Below are 22,265 nucleotides of genomic sequence, written 5' to 3'. Positions count from 1 at the left end.
TAATGAAAAACATCTATCACTCAAATTCATAGCTTAGTTGGCATTTCTTCAGCACTTCCACAGCATGTGAATGTTGAGCAGTGGAAGTTCCACTGCTCAACATTCACACACACACTCGGCCATCTGGGCACTCTGTGAGCTCTCTTCAATTCAGCTTGGGGGAAAGCTTTTCTCTCCTCTAACAAGAAGCAGCTTTTCACAATGTAACAAGAAGCAATCTTTTATATAAGAAGTGTCTCAATGCTACTGTGTATCCACTTCCCAGCATGCCAGTGTTGGTGGATGGTGCCACTGTCCAAGAGAAAATAAACAAGCAATAAATAAAAAAAAGAACGCCCCTGCCAACTCGCTGTATTTCTGAATACTGCACTGTTGTTTCAAACTGTATACTAAGGAAAGTCATTGTACCAGACCCAGATGGGTCAAATGTAAATGACAGTATAGCATGTTGGACCACAATGGTGCCCTACATTCAACATGATTCTCAGGAATATATGTCAGACAATACTGAATGGCCTACACTCATAGGTTATGCCAACACATATACTCATCTGAAATGAAATGGGCCTCCGAAAAACAAATTGTTTTATTATTGGTTAATTTATTAAAGCAGCCATATTATGCTCATTTTCAGGTTCATAATTGTATTGTATGTATATGTTGTACCAGAATAGGTTTATATGGTTTAATTTTCAAAAAACACCATATTTTTGTTGTACTGCACCGCTCTCTCTCACTGCTGCAGATCCTCTTTTCACCTGGTCTCTGTTTTAGCTACAGAGTGAGACCTCTTTTCTTCTTCTTCTTCTGTACTATCTTTGATTGCACTTGCACATGCCCAGTAGCCCAGATGCAGATCATGTCAGCTAGCTAGCTCCATAGACAGTAAAAGAAAGGCTGTTTCTACAACTTCGGTCAGTTACAAGGCAGGATTAGCTGGGAGACTTCTAAATGTAAGTAGTTCTTTTGTAGATTATGGTGAACTTGTGTGGTGTTGTAGCAGTGCTTTGCTATTGAGAACGAGGTAGCATGCTAGCGTTAGCGTTAGCATGCTAACGCTAACGCTACGAGCTAATGGTTGCGGTTAGCCTGCTCGTTTCGGCTTGTGACGTCACAAGCCGTGCCGATTTTGAACAGCTCACCCAGAGACTGAAGGCAGGACACATTCAGAAACTGTATCTCACTCTAAACAGCATGGATGGATTTTTTTCAAAGTTTGTATGTGTGTGGAAGCACCAGAGACACAAAAGAACACCCCAAATCCCAGAAAAAAGTGTTTTTTTTCATAATATGGGCACTTTAAAGCTATAGTGCGTAGTTTCTGTCTCCCCCATGAGGAATTCTAAGTAATGACAACAAAACTGTCGCTGCGTCCACATCCTCTTCAGAAGAGGTAATTATCTTCACTCAAGTTTCTGTGCGCGAAAGTCACCGGACGCCAAAATCTTCTAAACATAGCCATACTGAGAAATACAGAGAGAGTTGTGTGGAACTGATAGTCTTACTTAGCTTTGTAGCAACTCATTTGGCAATGGCTTGAATGTAACGGATGTTCATTAATATCAAAAAGTTACGCACCAAAGCTTTAATAAATGATTTACATGTTTTATTTATATCAGGTATAAGTCATTATTTAAAACAAATTTTGTGTTGCCAGGTTGTAAAAAAAATCCTTTTGGGTGGTGTTTATCTATCTGTAATCTGTCATGAATGCTGTTGTAAATGTTGGTACATCATTAATAACTTTATTAGAAAGTGTTACCAAAATGTGAAATCCGGCCAAGCATTACAATCTGAGCAGATGTGTTTTTGGTTCAAGGTCCATGTGTCCTCTAAAATAATAATTAATAAAACAAACCCATTCATGTAGCTTTGGAGACAAACTGCTTCTGGACAGACAAACAGAAAGTAAAAGACAATACTTTTGGCTTCTTTGTAGTACACACCCACTTGTTACTCTTTTCTCAACTGGAACTGAACCTGCAACATTTACAGAACCTTTAGGGTTTTAGGGTTATTTGGGTAAAAAGATAAAGTAGGCCTAAGTAACTAATAAAAACATTGAAAGCTCATTGAAGGTGACTGTAGGCCTGTGTTGTACCAAGAAAAAGTATCTTTTGTGTGTTTTGTGTATCTTCCCTCTTCATTATTTCTCCCTGCCATGCACAGAAACAGTAATGGAGGAGGGCAGGCTACGTTTTTATATATAGAAAAAGAGCATATTCCCCAAAGTCACCAACAATGTCAATTCACATGCTTTTTAAGCTGTGGTGTTGTTTTAAAGACCTGCTCAGAAATAACAATGTGCCATAAAAGGCCTATAATGTCAGTATACCCTGGATAGATAGCATTCCTACAAAACACACAATTTCCCAGCACCTGGTACGGCGTAGAGCCCACTTTAGGCAATAATTGCATATTGGGTTGTGGTGGGGAAGGAAGTGGCACGCTGTGAATCGCCAGCTTTAAAGAGGTTGACAGAGCAATCTTCTCTGAAATGCATTGGAGGAGCGCTGAAGCACGCTCAGAGGGAGACAGGGAAGGAGTAACAGAGAGAGATGGGAGGAAGAGAGGAGAACAGCTTGCAAATGTTGCAGATCAGTGGTATATTTCTCCAGACATTAAGTCCCTGTTGTCTTGCTATTGTGCTTCACAGTTCCTAATGCTTTCTTATTACTGGAACAGAGAAACCATGCTGCATGCTGGATTTAAAGGAAGCAAATCAATTTTGTGGATGAATCTTGGGACTTATAAGCTACACTGAGCAAGATTTTTCTGTAAAAATACACCTATTTAAATGACAACATGGGGCTGCGGCAGAGAAAAGCTCCCCATTTCCTCAAAGCTGAAGATGCCAGAGTTGCCAAAAAAATAAGTTCTGTTGTATGGTAGGGTCAGGAACTTAACAACAGAATCAAAACTAGCGACCCTCTTGGGATGGGATCACACTAGCTGCGACACCAAACTGGGCCAGGGGCGTGAAGTGTAGATGTGAAGTTCATTCACTCAACCTTTATTTATCCTCGAGAGATCATTGAGGGGTGACCCTCATTTTCAATGTCATTGAGTCTGATTTCAAACACAAATACAGAACAACAACACAGAAAATACAATCATAAGAAATAATGAAACACAATAAGACATTCTGAATTGGAAAATTATTTGATAAATAAATTAGGATAATAGGTATGCGAAAGAAAGTACAATTATGTAAAGCACTTACAAGTACTTTGTAGAAGTTTGCAGGTTTAAAACTAGATTTCTAAATTGTCCAAGAGGCATAATTGAGTTGATTTTAGGAAAGTGCTGTAATTTGTTCCAGGAGTCAAGTGCACTTTGGACTCATTTTGCCAGACCATCCACACGCTGCGGAGGGGAGGAGGGTCTGGCTAGTCCACACAGCATTCCAGGATGGGAGAAAAACGTGCTCTGGTTTAATGGCACTTCTTTAAACCAATCACAATTGTCATTGTCGCTTGGCACCGAGCCGCTGTAAAATAGTCGTGCGAGAGAAAACTCAGATTGGACAGATAGTCTCGCTAGCTGTCTCAATTAATCCTACAGAGATCTGAGGAGCAGTTAACCATAGTCCTCATAAATCCACCGGAGTTTAAAATTCCAACACAAAGAAAGAGGAAGGAAACGGACATTGGCGAAAAGGCATGCATCCGTCGGAATTTCCTGCGGCACCACAACAATCCCGGATGTGGAATGTCAAAGATATAGACTAGGTGCACCTAAACTAAAAGGAATTTTTGCAAGTTCAGACCGAGCTTGTGGAACATGAAGTTAAAGCCAGTCGGCAAGTACATAGAGTGTATAGATAAAGAGATGCCAGTGAGTATCACGTCTTTCTTGGAAAGAAGACCACCCAATACTTTCATGTAAAATACAATGATGTACAGTGTACCATAGGCATGACCGGTTATGAATCTCAAGGCGAAGTGATAAACTGTAGGCAGAATAGGGGGATAGGTATTATAGGGAAGGCGCCATTGCCCCTCCACTTTATGCCCCTGGCTCAATTTGACGTCGTGGCTGGTGTGATCCCATCGCAATATAATCTTTAGCTTTTTTATATTTTACCAAGACCACAATCTTTTTCAAACTTATCCAGCAGATGTGAGTGCCGTAACATAACCATACCAAAGTTGTATCCTGCTTTAGTTGAAACAAGCACATATTGTAGGAAAGCAAATGAAATAATACTAGTGAATGTTTTGCAGATCCGTTAAGTATCAACATTTTATGACCTGGCAGATATGCTAATAACAACGTTAAAAACGTAATCTAAGTAGCCATACATTTCTTACAAAACATATTAGGAAATTATTTTCTAGTAGACGTTAAGAAGTATAAGTGAACAAGGCGAGAAGAGAGGAATTTGCTACAGACTCAACAAAACAAAAGAAATGACAGTACTTCATCACTAATTGTAATTGCATTGCACACATTGAACAAGCAGTGTCCATAAAACAGGACATTTTCTCTGAAGTAGATGTTTAATGATATTGATGATGATGATATATACTTGGGGTTTTTATTTCTTTTTTCTCTGGTGACCCAAAGTTAAAGAAAAATGCAATTTTACTGACCAAAACGCACGCATAATAAAATATATTAAATATTAAAGCTGCAAGCAGCGTTGGACGGGCCCTCGCGCCTCTGCGCACGTCGGGCTTACTGGCGGACGCCGCTCCTTGTGACCATGCATTTGTGCGGGACTCAGACACTGCAAATCGTCAGCAATGAAAAGGGAATTCCCTGCTGAGTTCAATGATACCTCACACAAGACTCTATGTCATACTGTGAAAGGGGGCGTGGCCAAAGCATAGGGGTCGGGGCAAACCTTTACCAATAAAAAAGGAAGTCTCTGCTGAGTTCATTGATACCTCACATAAGACTCTACCTTAAATGGGTCACCAGTTATGAAATGGGCGTGGCTTAAGCATAGGGGGGCGGGCCAAACCATCACCAATGAATAAGGAACTCTCTGCTGAGTTCAATGATACCTCACACAAGGGTGTATATCAAACGGGTCATAAGTTATAAAAAGAGGCGTGGCTACAGCATAGGGGGCGGGTCAAACCATCACCAATCAAAAAGAAACTCTCTGCTGAGTTCAATGATACCTCACATAAGACTCTACCTTAAATGGGTCACCAGTTATGAAAGGGGGAGTGGCCTGAGTAAGTGGGCGTGGTTAAAGTATAGGGGGCGGCTCAGTATCACATGTAGACCACACATTCTAAGTTTCATGTAAATCGGATGATGTTTGTCATATAAGGCTGATTTCCTGTTGCCAGTGGGGAGCGCTATGACCAAAAGTCAATTTTTGCCTATAAATGTCCTCAGGCCTGGACCCTTGTCAATCGGGAGAAATTTCAGCCAAATTGGACAATGTACACTAAAGTTACAACAACTTCTTCGTTCATCGATAAATGCTAAAAATGGCCATCATGCCACGCCCACACCGTTGGATGAAAAGTTGTTCTTTTAATAACTTTTCATCTTTAAGGTCTTTAGATGACACAGACCGAATTTGAAGTCCATCGGATGAAATTTCTAGGAGGAGTTTGTTAAAGTACGACCTGGAAATGGCCAAAATCGCACTAATTTCGAACTTTCAATTCAAAATGGCGGACTTCCTGTTGGGTTTAGGGTATGGCTCCAATGAGCTTTTTTGTACGTCTTGACATGCTACATATGTGTACCAAGTTTCATTAATCTACGTTAAACGTACTGCAGGGGCTCAATTTTTTTAATTTTGTAGGGGGTGCTAGCGAGCCATTTTTGTGCGCTTATTCCCGAAACCCTTAAAATACGTAACCTTTCACGAGAATTGATGCGACCACCAATTTTGGTGAGTTTTTGAGTATGTTAAGGCGATTCATTTGCTGGAAGAAAGGAAAGGAAGAATTCTTTCAGTTTCAATAGGGCATTCGCCGCTGTCGGCTAAATCTTTAAAAGCAGGGGTTAAATTTGTGGATGGCAGGGGGTTGCAGGGAAGAGAGAGGCAGTTTGTGGATTACAATTTGGTTAATAATTGCATTTTTTCTTGGCAAACCTTTTAAAGTTGTTGAAAAACATAATTTTAGCATTAAGTTTAACTCTGTGAGGGAATGTATGAGATTAATCTTACTTACTCAGTTTTGCAATTTACTTCTGAGTGTTTTTCCTTATTATGCAAATTGTACAAAATGGTTCAGTCAACTCATTTAACACTCTTTACATTTGCATTTTAAACATTTAGTTAATTCCCTTATGCAACATACAATGAATACAACATTAGGATCATGTTAAATGCTTATTATCAACATTGCAGTGAACAATCTGTGGCAGTTGTTGGATTTAACACTGCAGCAACCCAGAATGAGTTCATGTTGAAGGAACATGCTGCAAAATGGCTGAGAAAAGATTTGTTTTTAAAGATAATTTTTTTGGCTTTTCCACCTTGAATTTGACAGGACAGCTAGGTGAGAAAGGGAAGACATGGAAGAAATCATCACAGGTTGGATTCAAACCCTGGACCTCTGCATCGAGGCATAAACCGCTAAGTATATGTGCGCCTGCTCTACCCACTGACCCAACCCACCCACCCACCCACAGAGAAAAAGACTTTTTAACAGCAAAAACATTTGTGACTGATTTTCGTTTTACATTCCATCTCACACACTCTGCTTCGTGGGACTTTAAAATGTGGCTGAGGATTTATTTCAAGACTTAAAGACTAAAAGACAGATTTCAATTTTCACACACTGAGAAGATGGTTTTCACTGTCCCTGACCCTGACTGACACAGAACCAAAACCAGCTTCTACAGTATAAAGAGGCCCTTGTTTAATCCAACTTATTTTTAACTGCAAAGTATTTATGATGCATTTTATTGCTTCAATACACTTTACCTGGCATTTATGAGAAATTTTACTGCATATGACTTCAATTAACCCTCTTCTAACCTCCTGCAGGCCAACTCCTCCTGCAAGGCATCGGTCATTAAGTCACCAGATTAGTCCAAGTGGAAGAGAAAGAAGAAAAGTTAAGAGCCCCAGCTCAGAGTGCAGTGACCTCTGAACTTCTTGGCCAGTGCACACTTGAGCGAGCGTGTTTGTGACTGTGTGTGACAGCAAGGGGTTAACCAAAGAATGCATGAAGCATGCTGGTACCTCGGATAATTGAGCCATTTGTTGCAAGGTCACTGCAGAGCAAAAACCCCACGACAACCTTGTGTTAACAGCCTTGACCAGAGCAACAGACTCAGGCTTCAGCAAATGTGTAAGAAAATGGTATGGACCAGTTTTGGTCATTTCTCCATATCCATTGTTGATATACAGGAAACAGGATATTTACAGCACATGTGAAAAACAAGGTTTATTTGGTGGTATATTTTATATCACTGTTCTGTTGTATCAAATGACAATACAGAGTAGAAAATCAGATAGCTTCTTCATGAAAAAAAGGTTGGGAAATATTACTTTAAAACATGTATTTTGTTCAAGCATCAAACAATCCTTAAAGTGACTATAATGGATGTATGAAATGACAATGTGACAGTGTGAAAGCGGTCGCTCACAGTGATAAACCTACAGAGAACTATCACCTGAATCTGCAGCTCCACTCGGCTTTAAAATCTACTTGGAAATATAGGAAATATTGGATAGGATAGAACAACACAATGTCATTTTGCTAATGTTTCTACTTCTAAACTGTCCTCAAAATTTCAACAAAGTACACAGTTGCCATACAATGTGTGTTTAAAGTGCCCATATTATGCTCATTTTCAGGTTCATAATTGTATTTTGAGGTTGTACCAGAATAGGTTTATATTTTTGTTGTACTGCACATTGCTGCAGCTCCTCTGTTGACCCTGTGTGTTGAGCTCTCTGTTTTAGCTACAGAGTGAGGCATCACACTTCTATCCCATCTTTGTTGGGAGTCGCACATGCGCAGTAGCTAGGTAAGGACTACTAGCTAGAAGCTAGCGCTGCTAGCGGTTAGCCACCTCGTTCTCAATGGCAAAACATTGCTACAACACTATAGAACTACTTACATGTCCCTCGTCTGCAGGTATTCCACGCAAAGTTGGTAGTGCGCACTTGTTTAGAAGAAGTCTCCCGGCTAATCCTGCCTTGTACTGACCAAAGTTAGAGAAACAGCTAGCTGATGTGGTATTAGCTAAAGTGGTTAGCACACACCAAATGTTTCGGCCAATGACGTAGACAGCCCTGCCGATTTTGACCAGCTCACCTGGAAACTGAAGGCAGGATACATTCAGAAACCTGTATCTCACTCAAAACAACATGGATGTTTTTTTTCCAAGTTTGTATGCGTGTGGAAGCACCAGAAACACAAAATAACACCCCATATCCCAGAAAAAGTGTTTTTTTCATAATATGAGCACTTTAAAATGGAAAGGCAGCGAAAGGCAGCGATTGGCAGAACAGGCAGCAAAGTGACTGTACTCTGATCCAATGGAAATAAAATTTGTCAGATTGACAGCACTCTAGCCCAATTGTTTGGGGGGGGGGGGGGCAATCATATTTCAGCATTTAGCAGTTAAAAGGACTGGTATTCGCCCTCAGGAGTAAACAGAGCTAAAAGAGAGTGAATATTGAAGTTACATTCACCGGGTGTTCAGAAACACAACTCCAAATGTTGCTCTTCAACTGCTGGTGGAGGTGTAAATAAGCAACTGTTTGCTAATATGTTCACCCTATCAAATTAAAAGATGATGATATGTCAGTGTGTTCACAACTTGTAACCATTTCCCCCAGAGGTGGCAGTAGCTCAGTTTGTGGAGACTTGACCTGAAGGGTCGCCGACAGGGGCGATTTTAGCCCTTTTTTAAAACTTGATCCCGGCACCCCTAAAAAATAATTGTTAAAAAGAAAAAGTCTGTGTTTGACGAGCTACAGATCGGTTTTTGAGCCACAGCAGAGATTCTGATATCAACTGAACATCCAGCAGAACAAGTAGCAGTCGACCACATTAAGCACTAGCATATTGGGAAGAGTTCGTAACATGCCGTCAAAGTCGGCAAAACCTAAATGGGCATGATTATTTTCAAACGGGTCCATTAAACTCTCACATTAAGATATCTGAATGAGCTTTTTTGGGGGGTTTGGTGGGAGTCATTTAAAGCCATGTCTGACACACGTCAGGTAAGTTGGGTTCAGATTTCTGCATCAAGTGAAAAAAATAATGATTGAAATGAGAGAGTGAAAATATGTTAACATTATTATTACCTTTTTCCCTGCTCTGTTTCTGCATACTGTGGTAGCCTACCTATAAGTCGTGGCATTGTGGAAATTGGATGTGACTAAATACTGATCCTAAGAGCCCATTTACATTCATGTGTGATTATATGGCCTCAACCATTTTCAGTGTGTCAACAGCATTATTTTGTTATGTACATTATAATAATCTTTATTTATTCAGCCCAAAAAAAAATCTTTTTTATTATTAATGTATTGTTAAAACCTAATCTTAAATTTGATGCTGTGACTTTCAATATTTGCATGATAGCATTTTATTTGTAATACTACCTGACCTTTGTAGTAATGGCCATGTGGCTCAGCATTAAGGTAAGTTTGGTTACACTTTACTTGAAGGTATCTACATAAGAGTGACATGACACTGTCATGAACGTGTCATATAACATAAACAAGTCATAAACGTTTATGACATTACGCTTCTTTTAGTAGGTGTCATTCGGTTTTTGTCATGACAAGTTATGGTTAGGGTTAGGGTTAGGGTTAGGGTTCATGTGACAGTGTCATGACACAGTCATGTGTTCATGTCGGTGTCACGTCACTCTTATGTAGATACCTTAAAAGTAAAGTGTTACCGTAAGTTTTCTCAGAATTGTTGGTGTCTTTCTTTCCCCTAACATGATGTTAAAATCCACAGTTAGCACAGTAGAATAACATTTTAAATGTACGTTAATAGGGTTCCGGGCACCCCTAAAGCTGATCCTAAAAATCGCCCCTGGTCGCCGGTTTAAGTCCACATTGGGCTATAATCCACTTTAGATGAAGTTATTAATCTGCAAAAAACACTCAGTTTTTTGTCTATTATTGAGTCCTAAATTGTTATATTTTGAAGGAAAACAGAATTTGGATGATTTTCAAACAGTTTCTGTTACAATTCAATCAATTTCAAGAGATTTCTGGATGCATCTATCTTTATCTGTTGTTCAAAACAACTTGGTGGAAGTGTAAAAATATCTGACATCAAATATTAAATAATCAGAATGCTCTGACTCTGTATAGTTACAAGCTGGTTAAAATAATGACATGCAAATATAGTACTTGATACAGATCTCATGATATTCCACAAGTCTTTGCATCAGGTGTGTCGGATCACTCAAACAGGAAGTACAATAAACAGGAAAGCCTGGTGAGACCTCACTCTTATTGACTTCATGGCCTCCACAAATACAAACTGCAGCCTCAGCGGAGAGTGTGTGTCCTTTAAACAACCAGCACCATGGTCATAAAATCACACTGACAAGCTTCTCCATAAACACTGGAAGAGATGTTGAGTGGAGGTCAACAAATGTTCAAATAAAGACAACAAAAAAGAAACTTTCCTTTGTTTCATTTCACAGAATCCCATATAATGAGAAATTCTTTCCACAGATTGTGGTAATACAACATTTTTATGGCAGAGCACACAGGCTTTTAAAGACAATTCTGCGTCATACAGGCGGCTGTCTGTTTGCAGTTACACATAAACCAAGAAAACCTGGGATTTAGTTTTTATTCTGATGGAGAACAAAACAGTGCAACTATCAAAGCCACTTTATTTTACTACTATGTTTATTTCGTTTGAATTTCGTTTATTGACTCCTTTATATATATATATATATATATATATTACTCTGTATTTTAGTGTCTGTAAGTTGGGCAGCAGGTAATTTAAAACTAGGTATGACAATGGGAAGTTTTAATGTAAAACATTTGAAATTACATGTAAACAGAACTATTGTGAATGTCATTTTAATTACATGTGAATGGCACTTTTAGGTATTGAATAGTATTTTAGAACTGACAAAACCTTTGAAATTACATGTAAACTGTGCTATTGTAATGTCTTTAATTACATGTGACTTGCACTTTTAAGTATGTGATGACCCGTGTACTGTCTATCTTAAGTGAGATAGATGCTATAGACAAATTCATATAGAAATATATACATTAGGGCTGTACTGAATGCCATTTTTTTCCCAAAGCTTCTGTTAAAGTTTTCTAATGAAGCTTTTAATCTCTGTCGTCATATTTCATGACGTCATCACAATACAAAAATGATTCTTTGGATTAAATTAGTTAAAAAAAATGTATTGAATCAACTTTCTTTAATGAATATAACTAGTCAGTTTTTCACTACATAAATACATGTAGGCAGCAGGCTAATCCAACAAGGGCATAACAAATGATGAAATAATAATTGTGATTTTAGTCTTACAGAAACATTATCCTACGACAGAAACAACGCCCTGGAGGTATTGGAAATGTTTGGATCACACAAATTTGAAACAATCCGACCACTGTAATCTAATTCTACAAATAGTATAATACTAATAATATTAGTGTAGCCAAATCTTCATCTACAACTGTGCATAAATACCGAGTTTAAACAGAATGAATAGACATGCAAACAAAAACAAAAAGCTGCACAGCATGCAAATGTTTATTCAGAATTCGAATGCCAATGTTATGAATGAAGCTTCAAAGACTCAAGCAAATGAATGACTACATGATACATTTATTAAAGTGCATATATTATGAAAAAAATCACTTTTTCTGGGATTTTTTGTTATTTCGTGTCTCTGGTGCTTCCACACGCATACAAAATTGAAAAAAAAAAAAAACATCCATGCTGTTTTGAGTGAGATACAGGTTTCTGAACGTATCCTGCCTTCAGTCTCTGGGTGAGCTGTTCAAAATCGGCAGGGCCGTCTACGTCATTGGCTGAAACATTTGGTGTGTGCTAACCACTTTAGCTAATACCACATCAGCTAGCTGTTTCTCCAACATTGGTCAGTACAAGGCAGGATTAGCCAGGAGACTTCTTCTAAATGAGGGCGCACTTCCATCTTTGTGTGGAATACCTGCAGTGTACTGTTTTGCCATTGAGAATGAGGTGGCTAATCGCTAGTGCTGCTGCTAGCGCCACTAGCGGTTAGCCACCTCGTTCTCAATGGCAAACTGCTACAACACACGAGTTCACCCTATGTACAAAAGAAATTGTATAGAACTACTTACATGTCCCTCGTCTGCTAGCGCTGCTAGCTAGCTAGTAGTAACTAGCTAGTAGTCCTTACCTAGCTACTGCGCATGTGCAACTCCCAACAAAGATGGGATAGAAGTGTGAGAGAGCTCAACACACAGGGTGAAAAGAGGACCTGCAGCAATGCGCAGTACAACACAAATATGGTGTTTTTTGAAAATGAAACCATGTAAACCTAATCTGGTAAAACCTCTAAATACAATTATGAACCTGAAAATTAGCATAATATGGGCACTTTAATGCATGCATTTGCTCACTCTTTGCATCCGAAGCTGAATCAAATTAAGTCAGTTCATACATGTACCAATTTATGTAAAAGATTTTAGGAAGCTAAGACACATGATGCTGTCATTGCTTTGCATACACAAAGACACCACCATTGTCATGTCAGTGTGTCCAACCTTTGGGCTTCAGAGTATAAAGCATTTTGAGAAAAAAAACTAACTCTGAAACTTAGGATTCATCAAAAAGGAGAACAGGAATGCAGAGTGATGCCTGTAACTTGTTATGTGGTGGTGATGTAACACAACAGATGATATTTTTAAACTCAGTCCTGTGCAGAGGTAGAGGAATACAACATCACTCACCTCTATCATCTCCTTTAGCAGATCTATCATTAATGATGCACAAACTGTATGAACGGTTTTACAGTGTTCACAAATCGATTTCCATGTCCTAGATTTCTGGAGATGACATGTAGCTGTGGATGCCTTTTTGTGTTGATTTAGAATCAATTATTCAGGGGGGGTTATGAATTTAGAATGAGAAATGTGTGTAGATTTTGAGAACAGAAACCCGTTGTGATACCATTAGCTAACAGCAGCAGAGGTGCTTGACTTATGTGGTGATGAAGAGTATTTATTCAGGCCATTCATTCATTCATATTTTTATTAATCATTTCATTCATTCATTCAATAATTCATTCTGTTTGATGAGTGGTTTGATTAATACTTTCATTCGCTGGCAACGTTATTGATAAACCAAAGCAACTATAGAAATTAAGTATGTAATGTTGTGTCAATCCATCTGGTAGATGTTGAGATATTTCACTGGATAAGTGACAACTTTGACCTGCTGGTCGTGCTTTATCAAGAGTTAGAGGATCACCTAAGTCATAAGGATTCATCCTCTGGGTACCAGGGCAACCCAGCTGTGGAGATATTTCAGTCTAGGCCAAAGTCCTCCACAGCGCTGCGGAGGATGGTCTGGCGAGTCCACACAGTAGGGATGGGAGAAAAACATGCTCTGGTTTATTAGCATTTCTATCACAGCATCCAATCACACTCGTCTTGGGCGGCTCAAAGCGCCGGACGGAGCAACAGTGCCAATGCAAAATGGCCTCAGGAAGGAACTTGTTTTGGTGGAACAAGTTGTTTTAGTCGTGCAACATAAAACTCAGATTGGACAGATAATCTACCTAGCTGTCTCAATTTACCCTGCAGAAATCTGAGGAGCAGTTAACCATAGTCTTCACAACTCCACCGGAGTTACAATGCCAACACAAAGATAGCGGAAGGTGACGGACATCCAGCGGAATTCCCGGCGGCACCTGAACAATCCCGAATATGAAACGCCATGGATATAGACTAGAGGATCACCTAAGTCATTAGGATTTATCCTCTGGGTACCAGGGCAACCCAGCTGTGGAGATATTTCAGTTTAAGCCAAAGTGGTGTACCCACAGGCAAATTAAAGCCATGCTATGCAGCTAAAAATTAAAAGAAGAAAGGAAACAGGTCTTTGTTTTATCATTGTGATAACGCCAGCCTTCTTGACTTTAGCAATTAAAGGAGAACTCTGTATTATTACAATATGGGTGTTATTTTTATACTTTTGGCCTATAAGTCCTATCAGTAACCAAAACTGTTTAGTAATAAACTTTATTGCTGAGATTTAGGAACATCACTAACATTAGTCAGACGGGGCACAATAATAAGAGCAGTCAGACAGTTAGACAGGTTGTAAAGAAGGCAAACAATGAAATGATTAGCCAAACTGCTGATGAACGTTTTCCCTTGTTCAACTTTGACTCAATGTATAGGGGTGTGCAGATAGTTTTCTTGCAAAATCAAGAATTCTTACTGACATCTCACATTTACTGACCTTCAACCACACGTATCTTGCCTCGTCTGACTTTGTTTTGGTGATTTTGCTTTACCATGTTCCCAGATCTCAGCCATCTCTCAGGTGGGTAAAATGTAATCTCAACTGATAGAAATGATAGACAAAACTATGAAGACCAAAGTTTGAATGACTTGGAATAATGAAAAATGAATAAACGTGACTTTTGAGGTAGAGCATAACATTTTATTGTTGCATTTTATATTGGGACCTTTTTAACCAAACAAACTTATTTAACCCAAACTGTGACACATGCAAGTTTATCAAAATTCTCAGCTTACTGTTTGAAAAAAAATCCCATTATTAAATATCCAAGTTATCGTTGACAGTGATAGAGAAAGAAACAGCCTGCAGGCACACAGAGAAGAACCTTTGCTTTAATGCAGTGCACACATTAGCTTGGATGTAATGTTGTGCCACCTTTACACACACACACACACACACACACACACACACACACACACACACACACACACACACACACACACACACACACACTCTCCAGGGACATAAATATTTCAGAGAGTGGTTGTTAGTTCCAGTCTGCTGGGCTGGATGAGCCTGTAGCGAAGCAGCAAACACCAGTTTCTAGAGTAGAGGGACATGAGTTCATGACCCATATAGGGGAAATAAAGTCAATGGAAGCAATCTAGCTTAATGATTTTATAATTTGTTGCGCCTCAAGACTCTTGGGGAGAGATTAAAAATCGAAAAAATAAATAAAAGTGTTCTTCAGCAATAAAGGTTGGTTTCTCTCTGTGATAACTTCTTTTTGATCTTATTTCTTTAATCTATGATGGAAGTAGATTGTCTCAGATTGGCAGATTTGACTCCCATCAATTCAATTAGCCTCATTATCTTAATGAAAACCCCACATGTTCAATCTTTAGGTAGTGATTCATTTCCTAAATGTCGACATGTCATTCCTTGAAGGTGTCTTCATTGACTGTAATATCACAAAATAAAAACCAAAAACATATCTTGGCAGGTCAATGAGGCTTAAAAACAACTTTGTTGTCAATCCATTGATCTCAAATTTTAGTTTTGAAACAGCTCTGCCACTGGGTGGAACTATTTAGGCTTTTTTCCCCAAAGTAGTCTTATTTGTTTCAGATTTTCATTTCGTAAAATCAAGTGTTGACACGTAGAATAAAAAAGAATGCATATCCTACTACTATTGTATCAAATAAGTGCATGTGAATTGGAGTGTAACAATATGTCACACACATTTTAAGTACAATAAGATTCTACATAAGGCTGGTGAATGCATGATGGATGTTTTTCGCAGTGCAATTTATCAATTAGTCATGAAGTATAGTAAGCTAATTGGAAAAGATTGAAAGTGTCCTTAAAAAAACATGACATTTTAATTTTTGGTCCCTTCTTCCTATCAGACATATCACGTTTTTCCCCTAAAGTAAATATTTCAATATGCTTTCAAAATCCTGACATATTTATCATCATATCTCTCTGATCTTAGGGAAGCTGTGCTGTGAAACACAAAATCATTTTCTACAGCTCAGTAGCCTTGAAACTGCCAAGGGGTCACTCATGTGAATCACACAGTTTGCCTGTCAACTGCTTGTGTATAGGCCTGAGGATACTGAGCTGGGAAGTCTTGTCCAAGCTGACAGGAAAAAGAGAAAATCTCTATTTACTCCAAAGGCCTTTGGGCTCTACATCCTTCATAAAAAGGCAACATAATTTGAAAACTGACATTAGCAAGTGAACAGAATACAAGAAAAATTAGATATATGTCATGATTGAGCTGTCATTTGACGGGAAATGAAGCTATGAGAAAACCTATGTCAGAGCATAATAGCAAAGTAACAAAAATACATAAATAGCTGCTACAACGTTCACCATGTTAACCAGCTAGTTGCTATCTTTTTCCGCCTGAGTGTGGTGCTGAGCAGGTAGTGTACAGTGGATTTTAGGACCTTTATTGCTGAAAACAGGTGTGTGTGCTGTGGCTGAAAACTACGCTGATGAGGGAGGTAGGTACAGCAGAGTCGTTGACCATAACATTAAAACAACGAACTGAAAGACACTAAAACGTTGGGTGCTAATTTTAAGTACTCACTTACAGGCCAAAAATATTTGATACGGGACTTTTTTTCCAGTGCATTTGCTTGCTGGGTGACGTTCAAAGCATTGCATTAGAGTGTGTGCTACCACGAATCACTTCAATGAAATAATATTCTATAAATAAATAGACACACTAATCAGCTGTGAATGCTACCAAGGTACATGCCAGGTTCAATCTGTTTTCGCACAGCTTATCATCACCCACAGTAACAGAAATTGATCATGCATTTGAATTATTTTTGATGAGCGCACACACACACACACACACACACACACACACACACACACACACACACACACACACACACACACACACACACAAATACACATATGCACACTTGGGGCATACACACAAGAAAACTCTTGAGGAGCAAGCGTTGCCCCACCCTGGGATTGTAAATTAGCACTTGCAGGCCTGTAGCTTCAGGCTCCATGATTGCCAATTATGTTTTACTCACCCTCTATTCAGAGACTGAGTGAAGTGCTGTTGCATGAGTTATCACGGCCAGCATCGCCATTGTTCATTATTACAACATTATCATTCTGGGTGGTTAAATATTGATTTTGCTTGTCATTGTGTAGAAGTCATTCCCGTAAAATGACGCAGTATTTACTGCAGGGACCTGCTTGGACATTTTGAGAGTTGGTGGCTGAAATAAAACAACATCTCCCCCTCCCCCAACTGTATAACCTCATTCTTGTGTCAGCTACACTATATCAAATGAAATGTCATGTCAGGACACACACACACACACACACACACACACACACACATGTATCTCTCATATGTATGTATGCGCTCACACACACACACACACACACACACACACACACACACACACACACACATACACAGTCAAAAATTCTGCTGTGGAAAAAGGTCTATTCTTTTCCAGTATTGTGATGTACCTGGTGATAACTGCAGTAAATCCATATTCTACATTTGGAGGGGAGATTTCATCCCTATTTACAAGTATTTTCCAGCCAGGAAAGGATCTATTTAAACATGTACAATGTTGTCATACCATGCAGTAAATCCCTATATTTTGAAATACATTTAAATATTTTTTCTTTGTATCTTTTTGTATTTTCTATAATAACTGTTTTTACAACTATTTGTTTTTGACAATGTATCTTGAGTGATGTATCAAAAGTGCTTAATTTAACTTATTTAGTTGAACATGGCATTGAATCTCTACGCTTTCTCATGTATGCCATTACAGTAAGACCAGGATCGAAGCGTTGCTTGTTCAGTCCAATAAAGTTCAGGAGCTATAATCCAGTTTGTAGATTCTTTGTTCCTCGTCCTTTGTAGAATGTTTTTTCCTGCATAGCGTTATCAAACACTACTTATTATGTGACTACAGCACCCATTATGGAAAACTGCCCAAAACATTGGCATTTATTGCTTTTTCTGTTCAAGTTCTTGTATGGTATGGCTGCTTATGTTTAGACAACATTAAACAAAGCTTTGGCTTCTTTGAGCTTAGGCTTTTATAATATTTTAGTATCAGTTCCAAATCTCAGGTATTGTATCAGCACTTATGTTTTACAATTTGAAACAAAGTCCTTATCCTGCTCGGGTCTAAAGATAGAAATTGGATGTGCATACAGCAGTGTCCAACTGAAAACACCCATTTCACAAAATTTGCAATGCAGATGGGCATAAGCACGTGATTTTTACATTACATGAATACATAGCTACTTCCAAAATATACAGAAAGAAATATAGTTTTGTAGGTTGTGTGTAAGAACCAGTTGCTGGGAGTTTCAGTCATCATTATTCAGCTGTTGGCTGCTGCTGCTTTGAAACCAGCTTTCTAACAAAGCTTCCTTTAGCTGCCTCCTTCAGCCTTTGCTTTCTTTGTGCTTCTGTCACCTCTATTTATCAGGCACTGCAGCTGTAAACAATGTGCAACATCCAATATGAGCCTTTATTTATAACGCAACATTAGCATTAGCTAACAAAGTAATGGCATGAATACTGCTTGATGAACATCAGCACAGACATCTTCCGCAAAGCTTATATACATTACAGTGGCCTTTATGCTAATTAGCTGATTAATGAGGAACAAGCACAGGAAAGAAACAACACAGTTTCAGCCCTTGTTTCAGTCAAACATGCTAAACAACCACAATACCAGCTTTCCATAGCTTACATGTTACAGCACTCTGGAGCAGCGGCCAAGTCAGAGAGAAGAAGAGACACAAAACAGAGAAGACATGGACCAGTCCAACTCAATTTTCTAAATTAAACCTAGTGTCCCTGAGCCAAACCCCAATCACCAAATGTGCGTCATCACACTGTTAATAATAAGGTGGAGAATATTGCTGAATATTCACAAAAGAGGGAACAATCATGGCGGCTCATGTTAATCCAGCCTCCTGAGGACTATAGGACTTGGACAAGTTGGTATTTAGTCGGCCAAAAGACAGAAAAAGTAGTGCAATTATGTGAATATGGCAGATTGGTGAGCACGGTGGGATTGGATATACACATCGGTCTAAATTAATGTAAAAGAATGGAATAAATAGCAACATACGGCGTTGGAATTTTCCTGTGGGGAGGAGTGAGCTTGTTACTTGGCTCCTGCTGATACTGGAACGGCAGGCAGATTGGAGAATACTGGTGTTTTACTGAGCACTCTTTAAGAACTGCCCTCATAATGTATGTCTGTGTGCAACATGGTATAAAAAATTTGCCTATAGGTATAGGCAAAAAGCACCCTTCAGTGCGTGTATGGAACACACCGGGCATGGGACATCTGCTAACTTTATGTCATATTTGCTGAAACTGACCCTATGTTCCAGTAGAACTACATGAAGCAGGTCATTTAAAAAAAAAAATCCGGCTCCTCTGGCACCACCTACAGCCTGTAGTGCAATTTGCAAAAATCCACCGCTCCCTGTTCAGATGCACCAATCAGGGCCAGGGGGGTGTCTAACTGCGTGTCATTCACTGCTCATGCACACGCATTCATTCTCCCTTGTGGGGGGAGGGGCTTAGGAGACCGATTTGGGCTTTAGCGGAAAAGGGGGGAGGGACTGAGAAGTTGTCGATGTTAACATTTTTTGGCTAAGTCCTGGATCTTCACAATCCTACCTACAGCACCTTTAAGAGTGACAACGGTAGCAAGTAGTTTATAAGCCAGAAATTGCGCGTAAGGAGGCTGGTTGGGGTGGTGGATGGGTCAAACAACACAGGATTTTCACCTAGGAAACCGGGGTTCATGCCAACACAAAGAAACTGGAAGGTGACGGACATTCGGCCGAAATGAGGGACATCCGGCGGAATTTACGGCTTCACCTGAACAATCCCGGAAATTAAATGTTGTCGATGCAGACTAAATATAAAGAGACATTTTTTGCGCTGGATGACAAACCCAGACTAAGAGTCTACAGCCGTGCTTTCAGCTAAATGCTAACATGCTTACAATGACAATGCTAACATGTTGATGTTACGCATGTAATATTTACTATTATCACCATCTTAGTTTAGCATGTCAGCATGCAAACAATTGCTAATTAGCACCACAACCCAAGGTGAAGCTTAAACTGATGGGAAAGCCATTAGTTTTGCAGGTATTTTGTCATAAACCAAAATATTGGACCTGATGATAGCGTAAAAGGAAAACTTAAGGGATCACCAGTTAATAGATTTATTGAAAGTATTTAATGCAGCCCTATAATTACCTGGAGCAATATAGGTAGAAAACAAGACCCAAACAGTCCATCTTCGTCTTGTCTTTCTCTTGCTTATTTGTTGAGGATTTAGCTGATGAAGTATCATGTAAGGTTGATCAGTGGTTGATATAACTCTGGAGGGCAGTTCAATATAGTATTGATTTGTTTAACTCCTCTCCGCATCCACAGGGGGCAACTCCACACATCTGACAGAACAGTAACTGAATGAACACCAACGTCTACAAGTTTTCAGTGAGGGAAATTTATATAACACTCAATAATGGGAGTCCTTGATGTAATATTTACTGTTTTAAACACTCTGCGGGGAATCAAGCTTGATTTGCTGCGGAATAGACAGTGGTCAGCTGGTAAGTATAGAGAGTGTTTTGTTTTTCCTAATCATCCAGCTTCCTACTGTTGTTGTAACAATGTTTTTTTTCAGAACACTGTTATTATTTCGGCAGAGTGCTTATTTTGCTTTTTGATAAACCTAACAAAAAGATAACCATCATTTTCCTAAAATATTCCAATAGGGGGTCTAATTTGTTTGTGGAATTCAGTAATGAGAGTGTTTATAGGGACTTTATCAAACTTAGGCTCATTACTGTTGGGTTTTCAGACATACATGTCTGGCTTGCAGTTTCTCTGCATTATTATAACTTCTAAAATGTGGTTGATTTGATAAAACTATATTTTGTGGTCAACTTAAGAGATGGAACAATTTAAAATTGTTTAGTGACAAAATGCACTGTACTGTACAGATATATACTCATTTGCTGTATATTATGGCCAGATTACCTCTTATGGGGCCACTGTCCCTCACATTTTGGAATGTGCACCATGTGAGCACAATAATAAACTCAAATAACTAGAAGCAAAGCGGGCCTCTAGTTGCCTGGTCGGCTGTGCTGCATGTTGCACATAATAACGGTCAAAGGCCTTATACACTTTTCTGATTCTGCACTATCATTATACCTCACAAAGACTGTAATGTTACAAGAGTCCTCCACATCTTTTCCTACTGCAAATGACCTGATGTTTGTGTAAGTTGTGTAAATCACAGTCATACTTCTCACTGAGTGAGTATACAGCCGTTCTGCGTTATCAAACAACATTATCATAATTCTCAGTTCTTCTCAATTTGCTAACTCTAAGTGAGAGTGTAGTTGAGGGTTCAGAAACACCTTGTGTTTTTGTAGAGTTTGCTGGTGGTCCAACCCTATCTCTTAGAAATTACATTTATATATTACTAAATTGTTTTCACAATTACATTATAATCTCTATATGTATAACAGAGACCGGGCTTTGCAGCCAGACTGCGGTTAGTTTTAATCACCAAAACACTGTGGTTACAGTCAGGGAAAGATTGTGGTTTTCGGTAAATGTGACAACATTTGTGTTGTTGTAAACATAAGGTGTCTTGGGATTCAAGTCACTAATCAGAACCATGACATTTCCCTAACCTTGAAGGGATATTTTGCCGATTTTGATCCAGCTCTGTGTTATCTTTGTGTGGGCAATGCTTTTAGATATTGTTTCGGATCTCGACTCCACCTCGACTCGACAATGCCCACACAGCCATGACACAGAGCTGGATGTAAATAAGCAAAACATCTCTTTGACCAAAGTGTTAATCTTAAGTGCTGTGAGTGCCTTAACATACCCACTAAGGTGCAACAATGCTGCAGTCACTACAGGCTTGTATTCCATTGAATTATTGTTTTGTTCTTTGTCAGGTGTTACAGTCGGTTTCCACATCGATTTGTGTATGCCCTTACATTAACCTGAAACTTTAGCCCTAACCCCAACCAATCATCTCTGTGATGCCCAACCATAACCTTTATTGTTAACCTGAATTACAACCTAAGAGGACAGCACTACAGGAACCACAATTTGAAGTGGAAACTGTCTTCAACACAAGAGTGGGTTATCTTCAAGAGAGCACAGACAGCATCAGCTGGTAACGCTGTCAGTTACTAGAACCTACTGCAGCTACACTCCTCAGGGAGTGATAAATAAGTTGTAAGACCAGCAGCCTCCAGTTAGATCAAAACACATCAACCTGCAAGCCCCATGTGCACC

The sequence above is a fragment of the Sander lucioperca genome, chromosome 1, assembly GCF_008315115.2.
Source record: "Sander lucioperca isolate FBNREF2018 chromosome 1, SLUC_FBN_1.2, whole genome shotgun sequence".
Taxonomy (NCBI): Eukaryota; Metazoa; Chordata; class Actinopteri; order Perciformes; family Percidae; genus Sander; species Sander lucioperca.
This window is presented reverse-complemented; position numbering follows the sequence as displayed.